This window comes from Gossypium hirsutum, chromosome D02, assembly GCF_007990345.1.
Source record: "Gossypium hirsutum isolate 1008001.06 chromosome D02, Gossypium_hirsutum_v2.1, whole genome shotgun sequence".
NCBI classification, from domain to species: domain Eukaryota; kingdom Viridiplantae; phylum Streptophyta; class Magnoliopsida; order Malvales; family Malvaceae; genus Gossypium; species Gossypium hirsutum.
The window spans coordinates 42,734,390-42,753,406 of record NC_053438.1 but is presented as its reverse complement, the minus strand read 5'-3'; the positions used below and the strand labels follow the sequence as shown (position 1 = coordinate 42,753,406).

Sequence of the window (19,017 nt, the reverse complement as noted above, 5' to 3'; positions counted from 1 at the left end):
AGTTAAAGCAGTTTCTAAACGAATGATCACTTAGACTATTTTATTAAAGCTTCCGCAACAAGAGATGTTTCAAAACAAATGTTTTAAATGAATAAAGGCGTCTTCCTAAGTTCTATCAAAGGTTTACTAAAGATAATAACATGGAATATTTTTATCGTAACAACGAGGTTTCAAAAACACTATTGTGTGACATTTCCAGATACGGCCATAACGTCTAGGTTGGGTCTGGGGTGTTACATTTAGTGGTATCAGAGCTAGGTTGCAAAACTCGACTGTGGACTATAGGTTTTAAATTTGGTCTTTGAAAAATTGGTTTTTAAATGCTTTGAAATATTTATACTGGGTATGTGGTGCACCAAGTCTCCGGCGCCGATCTTGTAAGTGTTCTGAAACTGATACATGCTATGATATTCTGAAACTGATATATGTTATGATATTTTGAAACTACTATAGGTAGTATAATGTGAAAACACTCTATACGGTGTATATTGAGACCAGAATCTGTCGTGCTCAGGCAAACTTACTTCTAATTCATAATATGCATACAACGAGGCAACCTAGAGGCAGAGCCTTAGGGTCATAGCCGAATTTTTAATTAGATATGGTTAGAAGATTAATCTCGAGACTAAGTAAACATTCAATATGTTAAAGTTACTTGTAAAATTTATGTATTTAAATTAAAGTTATATAATTGTATTAAATTCATGTAATTTGGCGAAGCAAATTAGCTAATTGTGTTATAAATGATATTGGCATTAATTTAAGTTGGTATGTGGATTGTTTAAAGGACTGCGTTAGTTAAACTTGGATCCGGAGCGTAACACCTCATAGTCTGAATCTAACGATAGGGTTAGGTATGGGGTGTTATAGGTTGTCACACTTTTCTTTTAATGATTTGGTTAGGGAGTCTTGGAATCAATAGAAGGATATTACTATTGCACTAAGCAATTTTGAAAATTCTATTAAATAGTGAAACAAGGTCGTATATGGTAATATGTTTGTACGAAAGAAAAGGTTAAAGGGTCAGCTTGATAAATTTCAATGGATTCTTGAGCATAATGATTCTGGTCACCTTTGGCAAGTAAAGGTTCTCATTCAATCTGAGCTTGAGGAAGTTTTAAACCAAGAAGAATCCTTTGGGAAATAGAAATATTATTAAAATGGCTTCTAAATAGTGATCGGAATATGAAGTACTTCCATAGAAAAACCATGGCTCGTAGAAAATCCAATTATACAGGGCACTGTGGAATTCACAAATGAATGGTATTATGATTCTGGTATATTGATAAATGATACTGTTAACTTCTTCAGATCTTTGTACTCTGTTGAAAACCCATGCGTTAATGAATGGCTTTTGCAAAATCACTTCCCACTCATTGATCAGGTTGTCTGGGATAGTGTTAGTTGAATGATCTTTGATGAGAAGGTGAAGGAAGTTCTTTTCTGTATAGTGCCCCTTAATGCACCAAAAGTGGATAAGATCCATGCGAGATTCATTCAAGCTCACTAGCATCATATTGGTAATCAAGTTTGTCACCTTGTCCGTAATTGTTTTGTAGAGGTTCCTATGCCACTTGAATTGAATAGAATGCTCATTGTTCTTGTTCCCAAGACTCTTAGTTCAGAATTTATTACTCAATTCTGGCCAATTACTCTTTGTACAGTTCTATATAAGCTGGTAACAATCCATTGTGAACAAACTATGACCTATCTTTTCAAATTTCATCAGTCATTGTCAAGCAAGTTTTACAGCAGGTCAAAGTATATCGGATATGATTATTATGGCCCAAGAGATTATTCATTTGATGCATTCCTATGCTAGGCATAAACAGTACATGGCTATCAAGATGGATCTGGAAAAGGCGTATGATAAAATCCAATGAGATTTTTTGCAAGAAACAATTATTGATGCTAGATTTTCAATTAGTCTAGTTCGGTTAAGTATGAATTGTGTCTCATCTATCACAATGTAGTTGCTTTGGAATGGTGAACTCACTGAATCCTTTATTCTGAGAATGGTGTTTGACAAGGTAACCTAATGTCCCTGTACTTGTTTTTACTAGGAATGGAGATATTATCTCGATTAAAAATGTGGTGGCACGAAAGAATGGTCACTAATTCAGATTTCGATGATAGGGCCTCCTATTTCACACTTATTCTTTTTTAATGATCTCATTCTCTTTTGTATGTGTTAAGTTCAATTTTGAGCTTAACTTATTCAATTAAATTATTAAATTGTTGATTAATTTTTGGTTAATTAAGTTATAATTCTGCCTAAATTGACTAAATACATTCTATGCCGTAATAATTTAATTGCACTCCAATTCAACAATTTAATTTTAATTTTATTTCATGTGCAGGTAAGGAACATTTTGATGCCCGTATAAGCTCAATTTGGAAATTAATCTGCATGATTAAAGCTGCTGGATGAGGGTGATCATTTGCTGGTTTTGAAGAAATTAAATTGGCATTGAACAAAAGAAGAAAATTCGGTCCAATAGTAGTACAGCAGGCCGAATATGCAGCAAAATCAGCAAGGGAATTATTTAATTTCCCTCTTGGAGTGGTGACCGACTTTAATTAAAGTTAAGTGATCATGTTCAGCTTTGAGAAGTAAAATTGAAATGAAACTCTACATGAGCTGGAGCTATTCTTGCGCGACGGTTTCAGCTAGGATAAAGGGGGATAAGATCAAATTTTATTTGAATTATTAAAAGTTATTATCATTCATAAATAGAGGTGACCAGCAGCTAAAAAGGTGTCGAAAAAAACCAGAGGAAGATACGGCAGCATAGGAGTGTGGCATTCGAGCAAAGAAGAAGCTCAAATTGAACTAGCCAAAACTGATCAATCAGCTGCAGCAGCAGACCAAGATTTCAGCTAATCGAGAGAAGGGAAGCACGACGATTTGAGGAATTTTCTTCTCCAAGATTCAGTCTGTAATTTATGTTGTTTAGAATTGATTTTTGTTTCGTTTCGATTGCTATGAGTGGCTAAATTAATTAAGCTCAGTTAGACACTTATGAAACTTAGCACAAGGTTTTTGAAGGTTTATTTTGTTTAAATTCGGATTTAGCATTCTTGAGTTGCTAATTTTATCGTTCAAGGAATTTTGTCTCTAAATTAATTAGATTGATCGCCTACCTAATTTAAGACTTTTCTCCTAATCATCTAAGTGTAATTAAGTAATCGAATTTCTTAATTAAACTTAGAATCAGTGATAACAAATTAGCATGTCGCTGATTAACGCAACTCGGATTTAATTTTGGAAGCCGCTGGAGGATTTTCTTTAATTAACACAAGGTGAAATCTCTAAAATACTTAGTGCACTTTTAATTAATAATTAAAGGTAGGTATTCAAGTATGAATGTTCTCTATTTGAATTTGAATTTATTTGGGATAAGAATTCATTTCGTAAGTGATTTTCTTCAGCTTTGTTGCTAGATTAGATTATTCAAATAATTAAATGACGCTAAGGACTTGTGCTAGGTGGATTAAGGAGTTACTAACTGAGCACTATTTCTCTTAATTGGACAACCTTTCAGCATTTACAATTTACGCTACATTTTATTTGTTACCAAAGAGCATTATTAAAAAACCCCCCATTTTTCCTTTCTCGCATACGTTTATAATAACTTGATTTCAATTCTTTTCAAATAGGTTTAACACGAGCTTCTTCGTGGGACGATTCCGTACTTACTCTATATTACCAGTTAATATTGGTTGAGTAGGGGATTAAATTCGGTGGTCGTAACGACAGCTACCAGTATGGCTAATGTAATGCAAGTTGGGGTTGTGAAACAGATTTTGGATGGTTTCTATCTCTTCTCAGGACACAAAGTGAGTGTGGACAAGACTCATGCGTTCTTTTCAAATAACGTAGATGGAAATGTACCTGATACTATCAGTTTTGTATTAGGATTTCGACAAGTGGAGGAGTTGGAAAATATTTAGTTATGCCTCTTTTACATTATATAGTCACTATTAGCACTTTCCATTTCATTGTTGATAAAGTTCGTAGTAAGCTATCCGTGTGGAATGCTAGTAGACTTTCTTTCGTCGATTGAATAACTTTGGCCAAGTCAATTTTACTCGTAATTCCAATGTACTTTATGCAAACGGTGAGATTACTTGTATCTATTTGCATAGAAATTGATAATATAGTTAGGCGATTCAGTTAGGGGTCTTCTAGTGGTAATTGTAAGCCAACATTGGCTAATTGAGAAAAGTATAGTGTTCCTTTGATTTATGGTGGACTTGGGCTAGTTGTGTTACCCCTTACCCGAGTAAACTCAAGCAATGAAAGTTACATTTAATACTGAACACTCGTTTATGATTTCAAATACATTTAAAAAGACTTTTAATAATATGATTTTAAGGCCCTGTTGTAATTTTAAGAACATAGTCAGACTATTAATAAAGATTAATTGCATATTAAATTTGTTTCAGGTATTATTTAATTCAAATAAAAATTTTTAGCTACAAGTTTGTATGTCTCGAGACCAAGGCTGTAACACCCCCTAACCCTAAATTGTCGCCAGAATAGGGTTACGAGGCATTACAGAACATATCGATCAACTTATGAGCAATTCACAAGTAAAAAATAAACATATAAAAATTAAATCATAAAATCCCTTTAGTTCTTCTTAAGTACTTAAGGATATTCTTGACTGTGGTCCGATGACCTTACCGGGATCTACTTGGTACCTGCTCGTCATACTTAAGGCATATGAGACATCTGGACGGGTACATAACATGGCATACATGATAGATCCAATAGCGGAAGCATAAGGAATTTTACTCATGCATTCTCTCTCTTGTGGAGTTAAAGGACACATTTCCTTCAAGAGTGAAATACCATGTCTCATAGGTAGGAATCCTCTCTTAGATTCTTCCGTATTGAACCTTTTCAGTACTTTATCTATGTATGTACTTTGGCTTAGACCTAGTAGTCATCTTGATCTATCTCTATAGATCTTCACTCCTAAGATGTAAGTGGCTTCGCCCAAGTCCTTCATAGAAAAACAACTTCCTAACCAAGTTTTAATAGACTGCAAGGTAGGTATGTCATTTCCTATGATACGTATGTCATCCACATACAGTACCAAGAATGTTATAGTGCTCCCACTAACTTTCTTGTAAACACAGGGCTCATCTTCATTTTTGATAAAACCAAACTCTTTGATTGCATCGTTGAAACGAAGATTCCAACTTCGAGAAGTTTGCTTTAATCCATAAATGGATCTTTGTAGCTTACATACCTTTCTAGCATCCTTTGGATTGAAAAAACCTTCAGGTTGTGTCATGTACACATCCTCTTCAAGTTTCTCGTTAAGAAAAGTTGTTTTGACGTCCATCTGCCAGATTTCATAGTCATGAAATGCAGCTATAGCTAACAAGATCCTAATGGATTTAAACATAGCTACAGAGGAAAAGGCTTCATCATAGTCAACACCATAAACTTGACAAAAACCTTTAGCGACTAATCGCCCCTTATATGTTTGTACATTCCCATCCATGTCAGTTTTCTTTTTGAAAACCCACTTACACCCTATGGGTTTAACTTCGGGTGGGTCAACCAAAGTCCATACTTGGTTTCCATACATGGAACCCATCTCAGATCTCATAGCCTCAAGCCATTTCTCAAAGTCTAGGCTCGTCACCGCTTCTTGATAAGTCATAGGCTCATCTTAATCTATAAGAAGAATGTTACCATGCGTTCTAATGAGAAATCCATATCTCTCAGGTGCTTGGCCTTCTCTTAAAGATCTACGCGGTGGTTTTGTTTCTACAGCAGTTAATTGTTCCTCAATTTCTTGTGGAATTTGCTGTTGTTCTATCTTTCGTTCAATGGTATTTTTTGACTCTCAAATTTCTTCAAGTTCAATCTTTTTCCCACATCCTTTTCTAGAAACAAATTCTCTCTCTAGGAAGACACTAGTCCGAACAACAAGTATTTTGTTCTCAGTGGGATTAAAGAAATAATATCATTTGGTTTCTTTCAGATACCCCACAAAAACACACTTTTCAGATTTGGGTTCAAGCTTAGTAGACGTCTGACGTTTAACATAAGCTTCACAACCCCAATTTTCATAAAAGACATACTAGGACGTTTCCCAGTCCACATCTCATATAGCGTCTTTCGAACCGATTTAGATGGAACACAATTTAGTGTGAAAGTAGCTGTCTCAAGTGCATGTCCCAAAAAGGAAGTCGGCAGATCAGCATGACTCGTCATGGATCAAACCATGTCTAACAAAGTTCGATTTCTTCTCTCAGAAACTTCATTCCATTGAGGAGTACCAGGAGGAGTAAGTTGTGAGACAATCCCACATTCCTTCAAAAGATCATCAAACTCTAAACTCAAATACTCTCTACCTCGATCAGATCGAAGTGTCTTGATAGTTTTGCCTAGTTGATTTTGTACTTCATTTTTGAATTCCTTGAACTTTTCAAGGGACTCAGACTTATGGCACGTGAGATAGACATACCCATATCTATTGAAATCATCAGTGAAAGTAAAAAAGTAGTGAAATCCACCTCTAGCCTGTGTATTTATTGGCCCACATACATCAGAATGTATTAGGCCTAATAAATCACTAGCTCGTTCACTTTTACCAGTAAAGGGAGATTTAGTCTTTTTTCCCAATAAGCAAGATTCACATACTTCAAATTGTTCAAAAAACAAATGAATCCAAGAGACCGTCTTTATGGAGCTTGGATATGCGTTCCTCACTTATGTGGCCCAAATGATAATGCCATAGATAAGTTTGATTTGAGTCATTTATTTTCGATCTTTTAGTATTTATGTTGTAAATGAGATTCATTTGATCTAAAATATAGAGGCCATTAATCAATTGTGCCTAACCATAGAAAACATTATTGAGATAAAAGGAACAACAATTATTCTTAATAATTATCCCGAAACCAATTTTGTCTAAACAAGAAATTGAAATAATGTTTTTAGTCAAACTGGGCACATAATAACAATCCTCTAAACATAAACCAAGTCCACTAGGCAAAGTTAAATTATATGTTCCTACAGCTAATGCAGAAACTTTTGCTCCATTTCCAACTCGCAGGTCCACATCTCCTCTAGCCAAAGTCCTACTCCTTTGTAGTCCCTATACAGAAGTACAAATGTGAGAACCACAACCAGTATCTAGTACCTATGAAGTAGTAGTTGATAAATTAATATCAATAACATAAATACCTGAAGCAGACGTTCCGCTTATTTTGGCCTTCTTGACTTCCTCAAGATAGATAGGCAGTTGCACTTCCAATGTCCAGTCACACCACAATGAAAGCAGTTTCCTTCCTTAGCCACCCCACCTTTAGGTTTCAATGCAGCCTTTACTTTTCCAGGCTTGGGCCTACCTTTGCCCTTGGGCTTTATCTAAACTTTGGCCTTTCCCTTGCCCTTATTATTACGGACCATCAGTATGGGCTTGGGTCTAACCTTTTTCATGTTACCTTCAGCAGTTCGTAACATATTGAGCAACTATGGCAGAGTCTTGTCAATTTCATTCGTATTGAAATTGAGGTAAACTGGCTGTAGCTATCTGGCAACGATTGCAGAATAACATCAGTGGCCAACTCTTGGCTCAAGGGAAACCCAAGCTTAGACAGGCTTTCAATATAGCCAATCATCTTAAGGACATGAGGTCCTACTGGGCTTCCTTCATCCAGCTTACATTGGAATAGGGCCTTAGAGATATCGAACCTTTCTTGCCGTGCTTGCCCCTGATAAAGTTCTTTCAGGTGCTCAATCATTTCATAAGCAACCATGTCCTCATGTTGCTTCTGAAGCTCAGGATTCATAGTGGCAAGCATAAGACATCCAACGTCTACCATGTCATCGAGATGCTTCTTGTAAGCATCTCTATCAGCCCTCGAAGCATTAGCAGGTGGTTCATTAGGAAGCTGTTGTTCAATGACATATAATTTCCGTTCTTGTTTGAGGACAATCCTCAAGTTACAGAACCAGTTAAAAAAATTCAAACCATTCAATTTGTCCATCTCAAGGATCGATCGCAATGAGAGTGTATTAGTGTTTGCAGCCATAATATATCTACAACAATAAAATATGCGTGTGTAAATTTACCAAGTTTATATCAATCATTAAAAGGACTTTATTAAATGATGTTCCCACTATTTTATTACAAAATTAATAACCCTCATATATTAGTTTCGAAAAGACTTTCTCGAAAAGTATTTCTAGTGAGTTAAGGACCCATATTTCACCTCCTCTTAAGTCAGCTTTAGCTTTACTCTCAAGATTATGGTTATCTAGGTAAGCAACACTTGCTAATTATATTATATGTAACTCCTAAAGTTTGGTGAACAACTCTTGTTCTAATCATCTTATGATTTATCCAAATTACTTGCCTCTAGGTTTTTAATCCTATTAGAATAACCTAGTTAAGTCATTAACCAATTTTAACCAGCGAATATCACTTGTTTATTCTTCGCATTTAATCAAGATAAATACTAGTACTTCGCTTTAGCAGAACCTACACAGTATTGATCGAGGCCTTAACGAGGGCAAAATTGGAAGGCTATATTGACTTAATATTTTAATAGAGGGATTTTTTTTAAGGTTGTTCAATCTCACCAATTATGGTTTAATTTAGTCCATTTAGATATTTAATTGATCTCATCAATTAATGTGGTTCATTATTATCAAATTTTAATATATTTAAAATTTGGCATGCTTTAGACATCCATAGCATCTCATACATGAATAAATAAAGTAATAAATAAATGCAATAGTTATAGCCCATAAACTAAGGTGGTGCAACCCAAGCCAATGGGAGAACCAAAAGGAAACCTAAAGGTGTAAGTCGTTTCACAAGCTATCGGTCCACACTAGTTGGCCCATCTTCCTTCTCGTCTTAGCCTACAGCAACTCTTGCAAATTACAATATGCAGAAACTCGTTTTACATACGAGGGAGTAAGATGAGAAGAGAAATACAAGAGAATAGTAGTAAGGCACGACACGCAGGCCGTATTTATAAAATTACAACCTTTTATCAAATGGGTTATCGGGCTATAACTATGCATTTCAAACACCGTGCATGTCAGAAATAGCATATATAATTGAACGTTTTGTTAAGGTGAATTATAACATATCCTTTCAACTTTTATGGCCACCAAGTTTAATTTATTATAAAACATACTTTAAGAAGATGGGGTTTGAGCCGGTCGAAAGAAGCGGACCAGGGGTGCGGGGCAGAGCCCCGGTGGTACAAACCGCATACCCCATTCAAATGAAACCTCACGATTTGATAACTTTTATCAACATAATCATGTTTTGGGGATTTTAATCCTTGAGGTTTCATGCCAGAACAACCCTTGTTCCACTAACCAGTTGACTCTTACTGGAAACTGTAAGCACCACCGTCGCACCATTACAGATCTGTTAACACTTAACAGTAATAACATAAAACCGAATAGACCATAACACCATGATTAAAATTTAATCCATTGTCAAAAGGAATGTTTATTTGGTTATTCTTAAACGATTTAAATAGTCAAAAACGTAATAAAATTAAAGTATGCATCTCATATAATTGTATCACCCAAGTATTTAAGTCTGTATCACACAAGTGGCTCTGATACCACTGTTGGAACGCCGGCACCCTTACGGTGCAACGAAAAAATAAAACATCCGGCGATTCTAACCATGGATCCATGTGTGAGGAACGAATCGGGGTGAAATAAAGGTTTTGAAATTATCGAATCTTTATTCTGAGTAGACAGCGACGCCTCGGCAACAAGTAATCTGATCTACTATCGAACCAAGCCGCAATCTATCGTGACTCCGGCCTCTACGTAATCCACCCAGTTGACAATGAACGAAAGGAATCTCCAAAACTGTTTTGGAAAAGACTTTGCTTTGACGACTGCTAGACCCACCAAGCAAAAAAAAGGGGATTTTATATCTATTTTTAGGGTTTCTAGAAATTAAATAAATATAACAATGTTTTTAAACCAAAAATTATAATTACATTAATTATAATAATGATTTCGGTAAACTATATATTTATTTGAATTTATAAATGAACCAAATTCATGTTCTCATTATGCGTACAACAACCTTGTACATATAATGTATTCGATATTTGATTACCCAATTAAATTAATTCTATAATTAATTTAATTCAATCGACAACCAAGCACAATACCAACTATGCTTTATTCCGTTGATTTCAACTATAGGGTGTAACCCTGTAGGTTTTTGTAACGTTAGCAGTAATACTAGAACGATTCTAATGTTACAAACAATGAGTGGTACCTAGCAATGCATCATTGCTACCTAAGTCACAAGAAATCATGATTTGACATAACCTTTTTATGATTAACCTTTCATGCAATAATCCTTAAGTTCTTTATCTCTGGATTGGACACAAGTCATGGAATAGTCACACTTGCATAGTTCATTCCACGTTCCCTGATATCTTAAGTAGACTATGATATACAAATAAGTATGACATCTCATATCAGCTTATTTGAGCATGGCCATGCATTTCTAGTCTCACTCAATCAAGTGGCCTAAGATATTACTCCCACTATGTAAGAGGGACTTATCATATATCGATCAACCATATCCCTCTACACAGATCGTGGTATATCCAACATCAGCCTTTATAGAACAACCAGTTACGGTGTATGTTTGACTATATCAAAATATATAACTCAAGATGTTGGGATTATGATGATCTCAAGTCTGAGGATCATATACATACTAATCACTATGAGTAATATTGTGACAATTACATAATAATCTAAGAAACATACTCATAACGGGTCAGTCTAATATGTTGTTCTCTAACACACATATTCATGCATCGATTTTGACATTCCATATCAATGACAACTCTTTATCATCAATCAACTACATGTTAGTGTTAATGCATTATTGTTGTCCTAGCCAACAATAATACTTGACTAAGGACCTTTTAAGAATAATCATATTATTCTCAGGACATTATTATAAAACATTTTATTTATACACACAGAAAAGAAACTGAAATAATAATGGTAACGTCTTATATTAATAAACATGATAAAACAAGTATGTTATTACAACCATCTCATGATTGATCTTTAGGCATACTCTAACACAGCATCAAAAAATCCCAACTCAGTTTCGACTCGACAGTGGCATGTACATCTAGACTTAATTTCGAGCCCGATTTAGACCGAAAATCGGCTAAACCTGGTAGCTTTGATACCAACAACTATAACACCCCTTAACCCCAAACTGTAACTAGAATAAGGTTACGAGGCATTACAGAACATATCGATCAATTTATGAGCAATTCATAAGTAAGTAACAAATATATAAAAATTAAATCATAAAATCCCTTTTAATAAACCCTCGAAGTTAAATCACATATAAACAATGGAACGGGACTTGTTTGGGTACTCCAAATTTTTTTTAAATAATTCAATATAACCCCTTTATAAACATCTAACATTCCCTGCAATTTTCAAACAACAACCAATCCAAAACCGATGGCACAACCAAAAAACAATTTAAACTCAAATATCTTAAATCATGACCAATTCATTAGCATAGTAATTTAATAACTAAACATTCGTATTATCATTCAAAATTAACTAATAGCTTCATTCATTTTCCATTCTAACTTAATGTCTAATTATATAATATAATCTTTACCATTTTATTAAACTAATATCAAAATATGGTATACCATTTTTACAACCAACATTACTAGCACATCTATATAACCTATACAACTCCTAGTACATGCCACTTTCAATTAAGAGAGAAAACATCACCAAAATTTATGCTGGAGTCGGGATTGTTCTCGATGCTGAACCGAGACTCTAGACTCCTTTCAACCTGCGTATGGAAACAACCGTACGCTGAGTATTTTATACTTAGTGGTATTACAATAATTCAAATTCTAATAACCATAATAAAATATAAATATCAAGTATATAACAATTGATTTTCTCTTACATTAATTCATTCTTAAATTATATTAGTATTAACAATACACTTTTAACTATGCATCAATTTTAATCATATGCCATAACTTTAATTACATTTACTACATTAACATTTAGTTCATGTTTTCCATTTCCAATTTCAATTTCAATCCACAATTCATTTTTTTCTCATTTCTTTCAATTTTTTTAATAATACGATCAATCATATTCATATAATTTCCTCATTTCAGTTATTCACCCTATTAACAATCTGGACTTTGACGGATACACAGATTCCAACCCAAACACATCAGTACGACACATTTTGCCTAAAACGGTATATAGTACCTGATCAGTATACGACACATAACTGCCTAATACGACACACGAAGTGCCTGATACAACACACGAGGTGCCTAAAATACGACACATAAAGTGTCTAATCGACAAAGCCGATAAATCCCGTACTCTTCCAAATTCTATGGCATGCCAACTATATTCGACTCAGCCCGACTAGTTAATAGGGTATTCCAATTCTCAATTAAAACTCAATTCAGTCACAATTTCTCACATTTTCAATTGAATCATTTTCCACTTTTCAATCAATTTTCAATTCACATATTCCTAATTCAATACACTCTCTCAATTCAATATGCATTTCAATTATTCACATATAATCACAATTCAATTTTCACTTTTATTTCAAGAATTCATTTTCAATATCAATTATACTTTTCCATTCACTAATCAAAACACAATTCAATACCAACACATACTTTTCTCATTCAATTTAATTTTCCAAATTCAATTCATTAAAGTCACTTACCTTATTATTTGCTTACTATACACATAATTTAAATTTAACATTAAATAATAAATAATTTTAATTATAGTAATACAAACCCGAATTTGCTCGATTATTCCTCAATAATCTTCTCATTTCCTTTGTGTGCCAATGCCTCGAGTTCCTTGTTAGCTATGAAAATAATAATAATTTGCACTATTAATTACAACATTAATTTATAATAATAGAATTTCTATCTAATTTATACTTTAATTCCAATTTAATCCTAACTAAATTTATTTACTTTTCTAATTTAATTCACACCCTATTTCTATTCAGATTTCTTCCAAACTCAAATTTATCTACTAAATTTTTAGCATATTTCACTAATTTCGAATTTTCCTCAATTTAGTCTCTACAACATAAAACTTATAGCTTACTTTACAATTTAATCCTTTTATCAATTCTAACTAGAAATTCTACCAATCAAACCCCTAATTCAACAATTTGTTCAACATGAATCATGTTCAAAAATCTAAGAACTTCCAAAATTTTAACTTAAATTCAACAAAACTTTGTTCTAAGACTTCTAAAACTTCAAAATTAAAAGAAAGGACTTGATTGTCTTACCAAATAAAAGCTTAAAGCCTCAAACCCTAGTTTTTCTTTTTCTCATTTCTCCTCCTCTGTTTCGAAATGCTCTCTGCTTTTTTCTCCTTTCTTTTTCTTTTCTTTTGTTTTTATTTCTTTACTTTCTTTTATTTACTTTATTGTTTTAATTATAATAAAATAATAATATATATTTACTTAATTAATAAGCCATACATATTGTATTATTAAATACATGTTGTTTATTATTACACATGTATTTACCAACACCACCCACTTGCCTATTATCATCACCATACATTTGTCTTTATTTAATTTATTTTCTTAATATAATAATTATTGTTTTAAATTGGTTTAATATAATAATTATTGTTTTAAATTAGTTTAACATAATTTATATCTAAAAAATAAATTTTATAATTAAAATATAACATAAAAATCTTAGATTTTTATTACATATATGTTGCATCATTTCTTGTTAATGGCTTAATTGTCATTTTAATCCTTTTTATTTTCTATTAATCTATAATTAAACTTAGTCCTTTTTCCTAATTTCTCTTAATTAAGCTAAATTCATCTAATTAAAACTTAATTAGACACATTACTAGACTCATAATTACTCCTAATAATTATTTACGGACTCGGTTTACTAAGACGGAGGCCCGATATTGCACTTTTTTTTATGCTTGTGAATTTTGGGTCATTACAAAGGCCTACATGTCTAGAGGCATATCCATGGCACTGTAGAAGTTTAGCTTCGATCTTGCCCTGTCTCGAGATAAATGAGTGTATGTCTCGAGACAAAGTCCAGTATGCCTCGAGATATAGCAGTGTTACTGTAGATTTTTAGCTTTAAAGTTTGTCTTGAGACACATTTCGCATGTCTCGAGACCTAGGATAAGGGACTTGAAAAATATGCATTTAAAATATTTCTATGCCACACTAAAGTGTCCATAATCATTCCAAACACAAACCATGACTCTCCAACCATATAATACTTTATATTTACACATTAAACACAAGTATTAGAACAACTAGACTCTTTCTTACTTCATTATTTCAACTATGTACATACCATTTACTAACATCAAAATAGTGGAGATAGCATACTCTTTTCGAAGCTTTTGGGATGTGATGATATGTGAAAAGACTAATCCTCGAAAAAACTTCACTTCACGTCTTTATCTATGCGTTAAAAATAATGTGGTAAGCTTATGAAAGCTTAGTAAATACAAGAAGAATTAAACTTACTTTTTTTTTGTTTTAAATGCATGTAACCAAGTACAATAAGATTATATTGAACAAATTCAAAATATATTAGCATTAAAACTTGCATACTATAGCTTAATCATTATAATTCCTTTCATTATCATTTCCTTAGTAAATCAAAATCTTGTCATATTGATTATCACTTTAATTTATATTCTAATATTTAACAGAGACACAAAGTAGACTTAACAAAACACGTATGATATACGGAAAGAATATAGAGATGCACAGAAGTGTAATAACATAACAAGTTGCACCAGAGTGCAATGTTAGAAAAGAATAGCATTAAAGTGCTTAATTAGAGTAAAGTGGCATTGAAGTGTAATATCAAAGCAAAGAGCGCGCTAAATATTTACTAATGCCATGTCAATTGTATCCTACTAGTTCACATTTTGTCTACTTGGGCAAACATATCAGTATTGGCTTCACCTTTACATCTCAGAATAGAATGTACATACTTTTGAATTCTTTCTAATTTAGTCCTTATTATAAAAAATCAATAATCACTATAATAAAATTTCTTTGGCACATGAAACATAACATACCATCTCATAATATCCCATGTTCACTAATAAAATTTACCATTACTTCTCACATGTCATTTTTACTCATTTTTCAATTTAATCATTTACTCATCATTCTTTCATTTATTATAATAAATCACATAGTAAGTGGAATTTAACAATTAATTCCATCATTCACAATCAAATGGTCATTTAAATATAGCATAATGATTATTGAGTAAATTCATATAATAACTATTCATCTAATTAAACTTACAAATTAAAACTATTTTGGTTAAATATAATTCTAGTTGCACTTACAACCAAAGGCTTTAGAAAAGCTTTCTTCTTATTCATTCACTCCTTAACTATCTCATTTCCTTTGTTACCTACTTATGTCTTACTTTTCTTCTCCTTTTCTTCATTTTCATATAAAAAATATACATGTTTCAATACCAATAAAACAATCAAATGTTGTTTAATAAGCTTTAAATAAAATACAAATAAAATCTTTAAAGAACATGTTAATCTTACCTTACTCTCTCCTAAATAAAATCCTAATTTGTATTTTCTCAATCATCCAAGACAACTATAGATGCACTTCTCATGAAACTAATATGAATACTAGGTTTCTCTATGAATTTTACTAGTAATCTATGAAAGAACTTGAAGGAATTAAGCTTGGAAGGCTTGGAATTGATGGAAAGGACCAAAATAAATAAAAACTAAAACTTGGTTTTGTTAATGAAAGAAGTCGTGTCGGACAAAAAAGATGAATGATTGAATGTCATCATCTTTCCTACATAATTCTAAAATAATATCTATTAATTTAATAATTAAAAATAAATATTAAAATATTTTCACCAATTATAACTTTACACTGATTTAATCCTTAATCATTAACATGTCATAATTGTCTAAATTATAAATTGTTCATTTAGTCCCTCAACTTTCTCTACAATTTCATTGATAAGTCATACTCTCTTTTAGTAAAATTTTACCTCTGGTCCCTCCTCCTTTTTCCTTCAAATCAATCTAATCATTCCATCTCTTAATTTTCTCACTTTTGCCCCAATACTTTTCACTCTTTTGCAAATTAGTCAATACCCCGAATTTATTTCTCATTGTATACGAGTTTTTTCAATTACCTTCGATATCTATCTTCTCCTCTACTAACACTGATAATTTTTATTTTATAACCTTATCAAATTCTAACACATTTACTCTCAATTTAACATTGTTCCCAACTCAAGGGTATTGGGGATGGTATAGTTGTGAGGATTATTGAGCGTAATAAAACTTTTTTACTCAAGCTTGGATTTAGCATTTTATCCAACTTAGACACTATGTAGGTTCATGTTCTTAGGAATAAGTATCGAGTTGTTGGCAGATGGCCACAAAACATTAATTGTTCAATATGCTCCTATCTTTGGAAATCCTTGTCGAACTTTTGGCTTAAGGTCTTGAATAATGTGATTTGGTCATTTGAGGAAAGGTTGTGAGTTTTCTTAATAATATTTGGATTTCGGATACGGGACTATTAAAAGAGTACACTATCAATTATGCTTCTAGATTTTATGATGCAATAGTGAGCAACCCCTAAAAGGCCGGGCCCAATTTGAGCATTTAGCCTTAAGATAACATCATAGGCAGGTAATATTTGACCATATCTTCCAAATTGGAGATCTATTTAGCTTTTTGAGTGTCGTGTTTTACGAAATTCACATGTTTCGAACTGGACATTTTTTAAGAAGCACAAAGGAGAACCTTTTTGCACTACTTAGGGATGAGGTTTGTTGCTCAACACATGTGGATGGATATTTAATCTAAGAATGGCATTGGAATTGGCATTGGCATTATTAATGGAACAAGTGTGATGGTTTCCTTTTTAGATTTGTGTTGTTGCTTTGTTTTTAAGATTATGGGTTGTAATTGAAGAATGGATTGGTGGCAACAAATAGTTTGATAAATCATCTTTGACATGGAAAGTGTTATGGGATTGGACAATGGCTTTTCCATGGCAACCTGCACTCTACACTGGCCTTTTCTCAATCGAATTGTGCCTTTGGATAGAGGTATTCTTTCAATTCATGCTCTTATTTTTGAACCTACTTTCAACAATAATCAAGGAATTACTTTGATAGATTCCTACTATGTGTGAAGTGTCAGCTACAAAAACAACCATTATTTATAGAATGGAGCCATTATAAGGAGCTAGCTTTGCATGGTTCCTCCTCGGTGAACGATGGGGCACAACCAAATGGATAGGGGTTGCTCTTGTGCTTGGTAAGTTATTTTTGGTTTTACAAAGCTTTAACTTGATATGGTGAAACATGACAAGGAAAAGAGAAGGTTGTATGATTGTTGGTGGAAGCTTAATGGTGCAAATATTTGGATCATCCACTATTGTAAAGGGATCGATAGAGGTCAAAAAAGGAATTGAGAAAGGCAATCTAGTGCTGGTTTCACAAATAGACAAAGGGAAATTACAGAAAAAGTTGTCTACATCACCCATTATTGTCAGACCTAGAAAGGATCCGATGGATGTGTTCTAAGTGATCCATCCCACAACTATGAGGTGTGGTGTAATAATTGCTCACCTCATTTCTTAATCATGAAATCAAGGATACATATATATAGAAAATTAGTATAGGTTTTCTATAGTCAATTGAAGAGCGTTATCGTTGTTGACACATTTATGTGTTTAAGCTGAATGGAAAATTAGTTTATGGTTCAATGGTGGAAGCTTTTGTTTAGATTAGAGAGAATAAAAGCTTCGTATCTAACTATGCTGGTCACATATATTTTAAATACATCTTCACAAGAGGAAATCAAAATGCTGCTTATACTATTAAAAGGTGGTTTTATTTTTTATTTATTTTTAATTCAGTAAAAAATTAATGGATGTGATTTGATGACAGAAAATCGATTTTATTTATTTTATTAAATAAGTGATTGATGAATTATTTGACTAGGGAAAAACTGAAACTTGACTTCAATTAAAGTGCCCATTAGCAGATTCCCGAGTGGTCCAACGAGAATCCAACACGTTAACTTGACTTGGCCCTCCTTAGATGCTGTTGGATCAGTATTATTGGTGGAGTGGCGCAATCCAATTTGTGCCCATCTCACTCATCGTGCGTCATCGTTGTTTTTTGAATATGATTACAGAAGAAATGAGGGGACCTCAGCGTATACTTTTAAGTTTTAACTGTTGCTTTGAATAAATTTTGACTGATTCATAGGGTTGTTTTATTTTTATTTAATAATGTACTGCTTTAATTTGATAATAAAATAATCATGCACTACTAAATATATATATTTATATTATCTCATTAAAATATAATCTTATTCCGATTGAAGGTATTCATTATTTGAAGTTTTTATTTTTTTCATTGATCTTTTTATTAAATTAAAAAAATCAGTTAAAATTAATTTTCAGTTATCAAATCATTGCCATCAATTAGTTTTTTTTTTATTAATTAAAATGAACAAAACTGAATTCGGTTTTTGTTAAAACGAATTTCAGTTAAAATCAAATTAGTTTATTTTTGTTTTTTTCAGTTATTAAATTATACCCACATCTACTAGAGTCGTCGGTATATATATAATATATAAATATTATTCTTTTCAAAAAATATATATCAAATAGGATGAATATATATTTTATATTTAAATTTTTAACACATTTTTGTATTATTAGATTGGTTAATGTACTAACACACAAAAGAAAAGCTTATTTAATATGTCACTAATAAATAGTTGTAATAATATCAATACTATTTTTTTTTAAGAAAAATATCACTTCTATTTTAAAGAAAACATTATTACTAAATCAGTTCTTCTAGGCGCTAGATTAGTTTTAATGTTTAGTGAACAGAAATATTCAA

The 19,017-nt window shown here is 32.4% G+C and overlaps 1 long non-coding RNA gene and 1 pseudogene across 1 annotated transcript; both read left to right on the top strand.

The window, feature by feature from the left end:
• The first annotated feature begins 2,410 nt into the window (after positions 1-2,410).
• Positions 2,411-4,249, top strand: LOC107908124 (uncharacterized). The gene is made up of 2 exons (XR_001686917.2): positions 2,411-2,935; positions 3,661-4,249. It is a non-coding gene; the product is annotated as an uncharacterized lncRNA (long non-coding RNA).
• A 4,940-nt stretch (positions 4,250-9,189) lies between these two features.
• On the top strand, positions 9,190-17,682 carry LOC107907650 (uncharacterized; annotated as a pseudogene).
• The last annotated feature ends 1,335 nt before the right edge of the window (positions 17,683-19,017 follow it).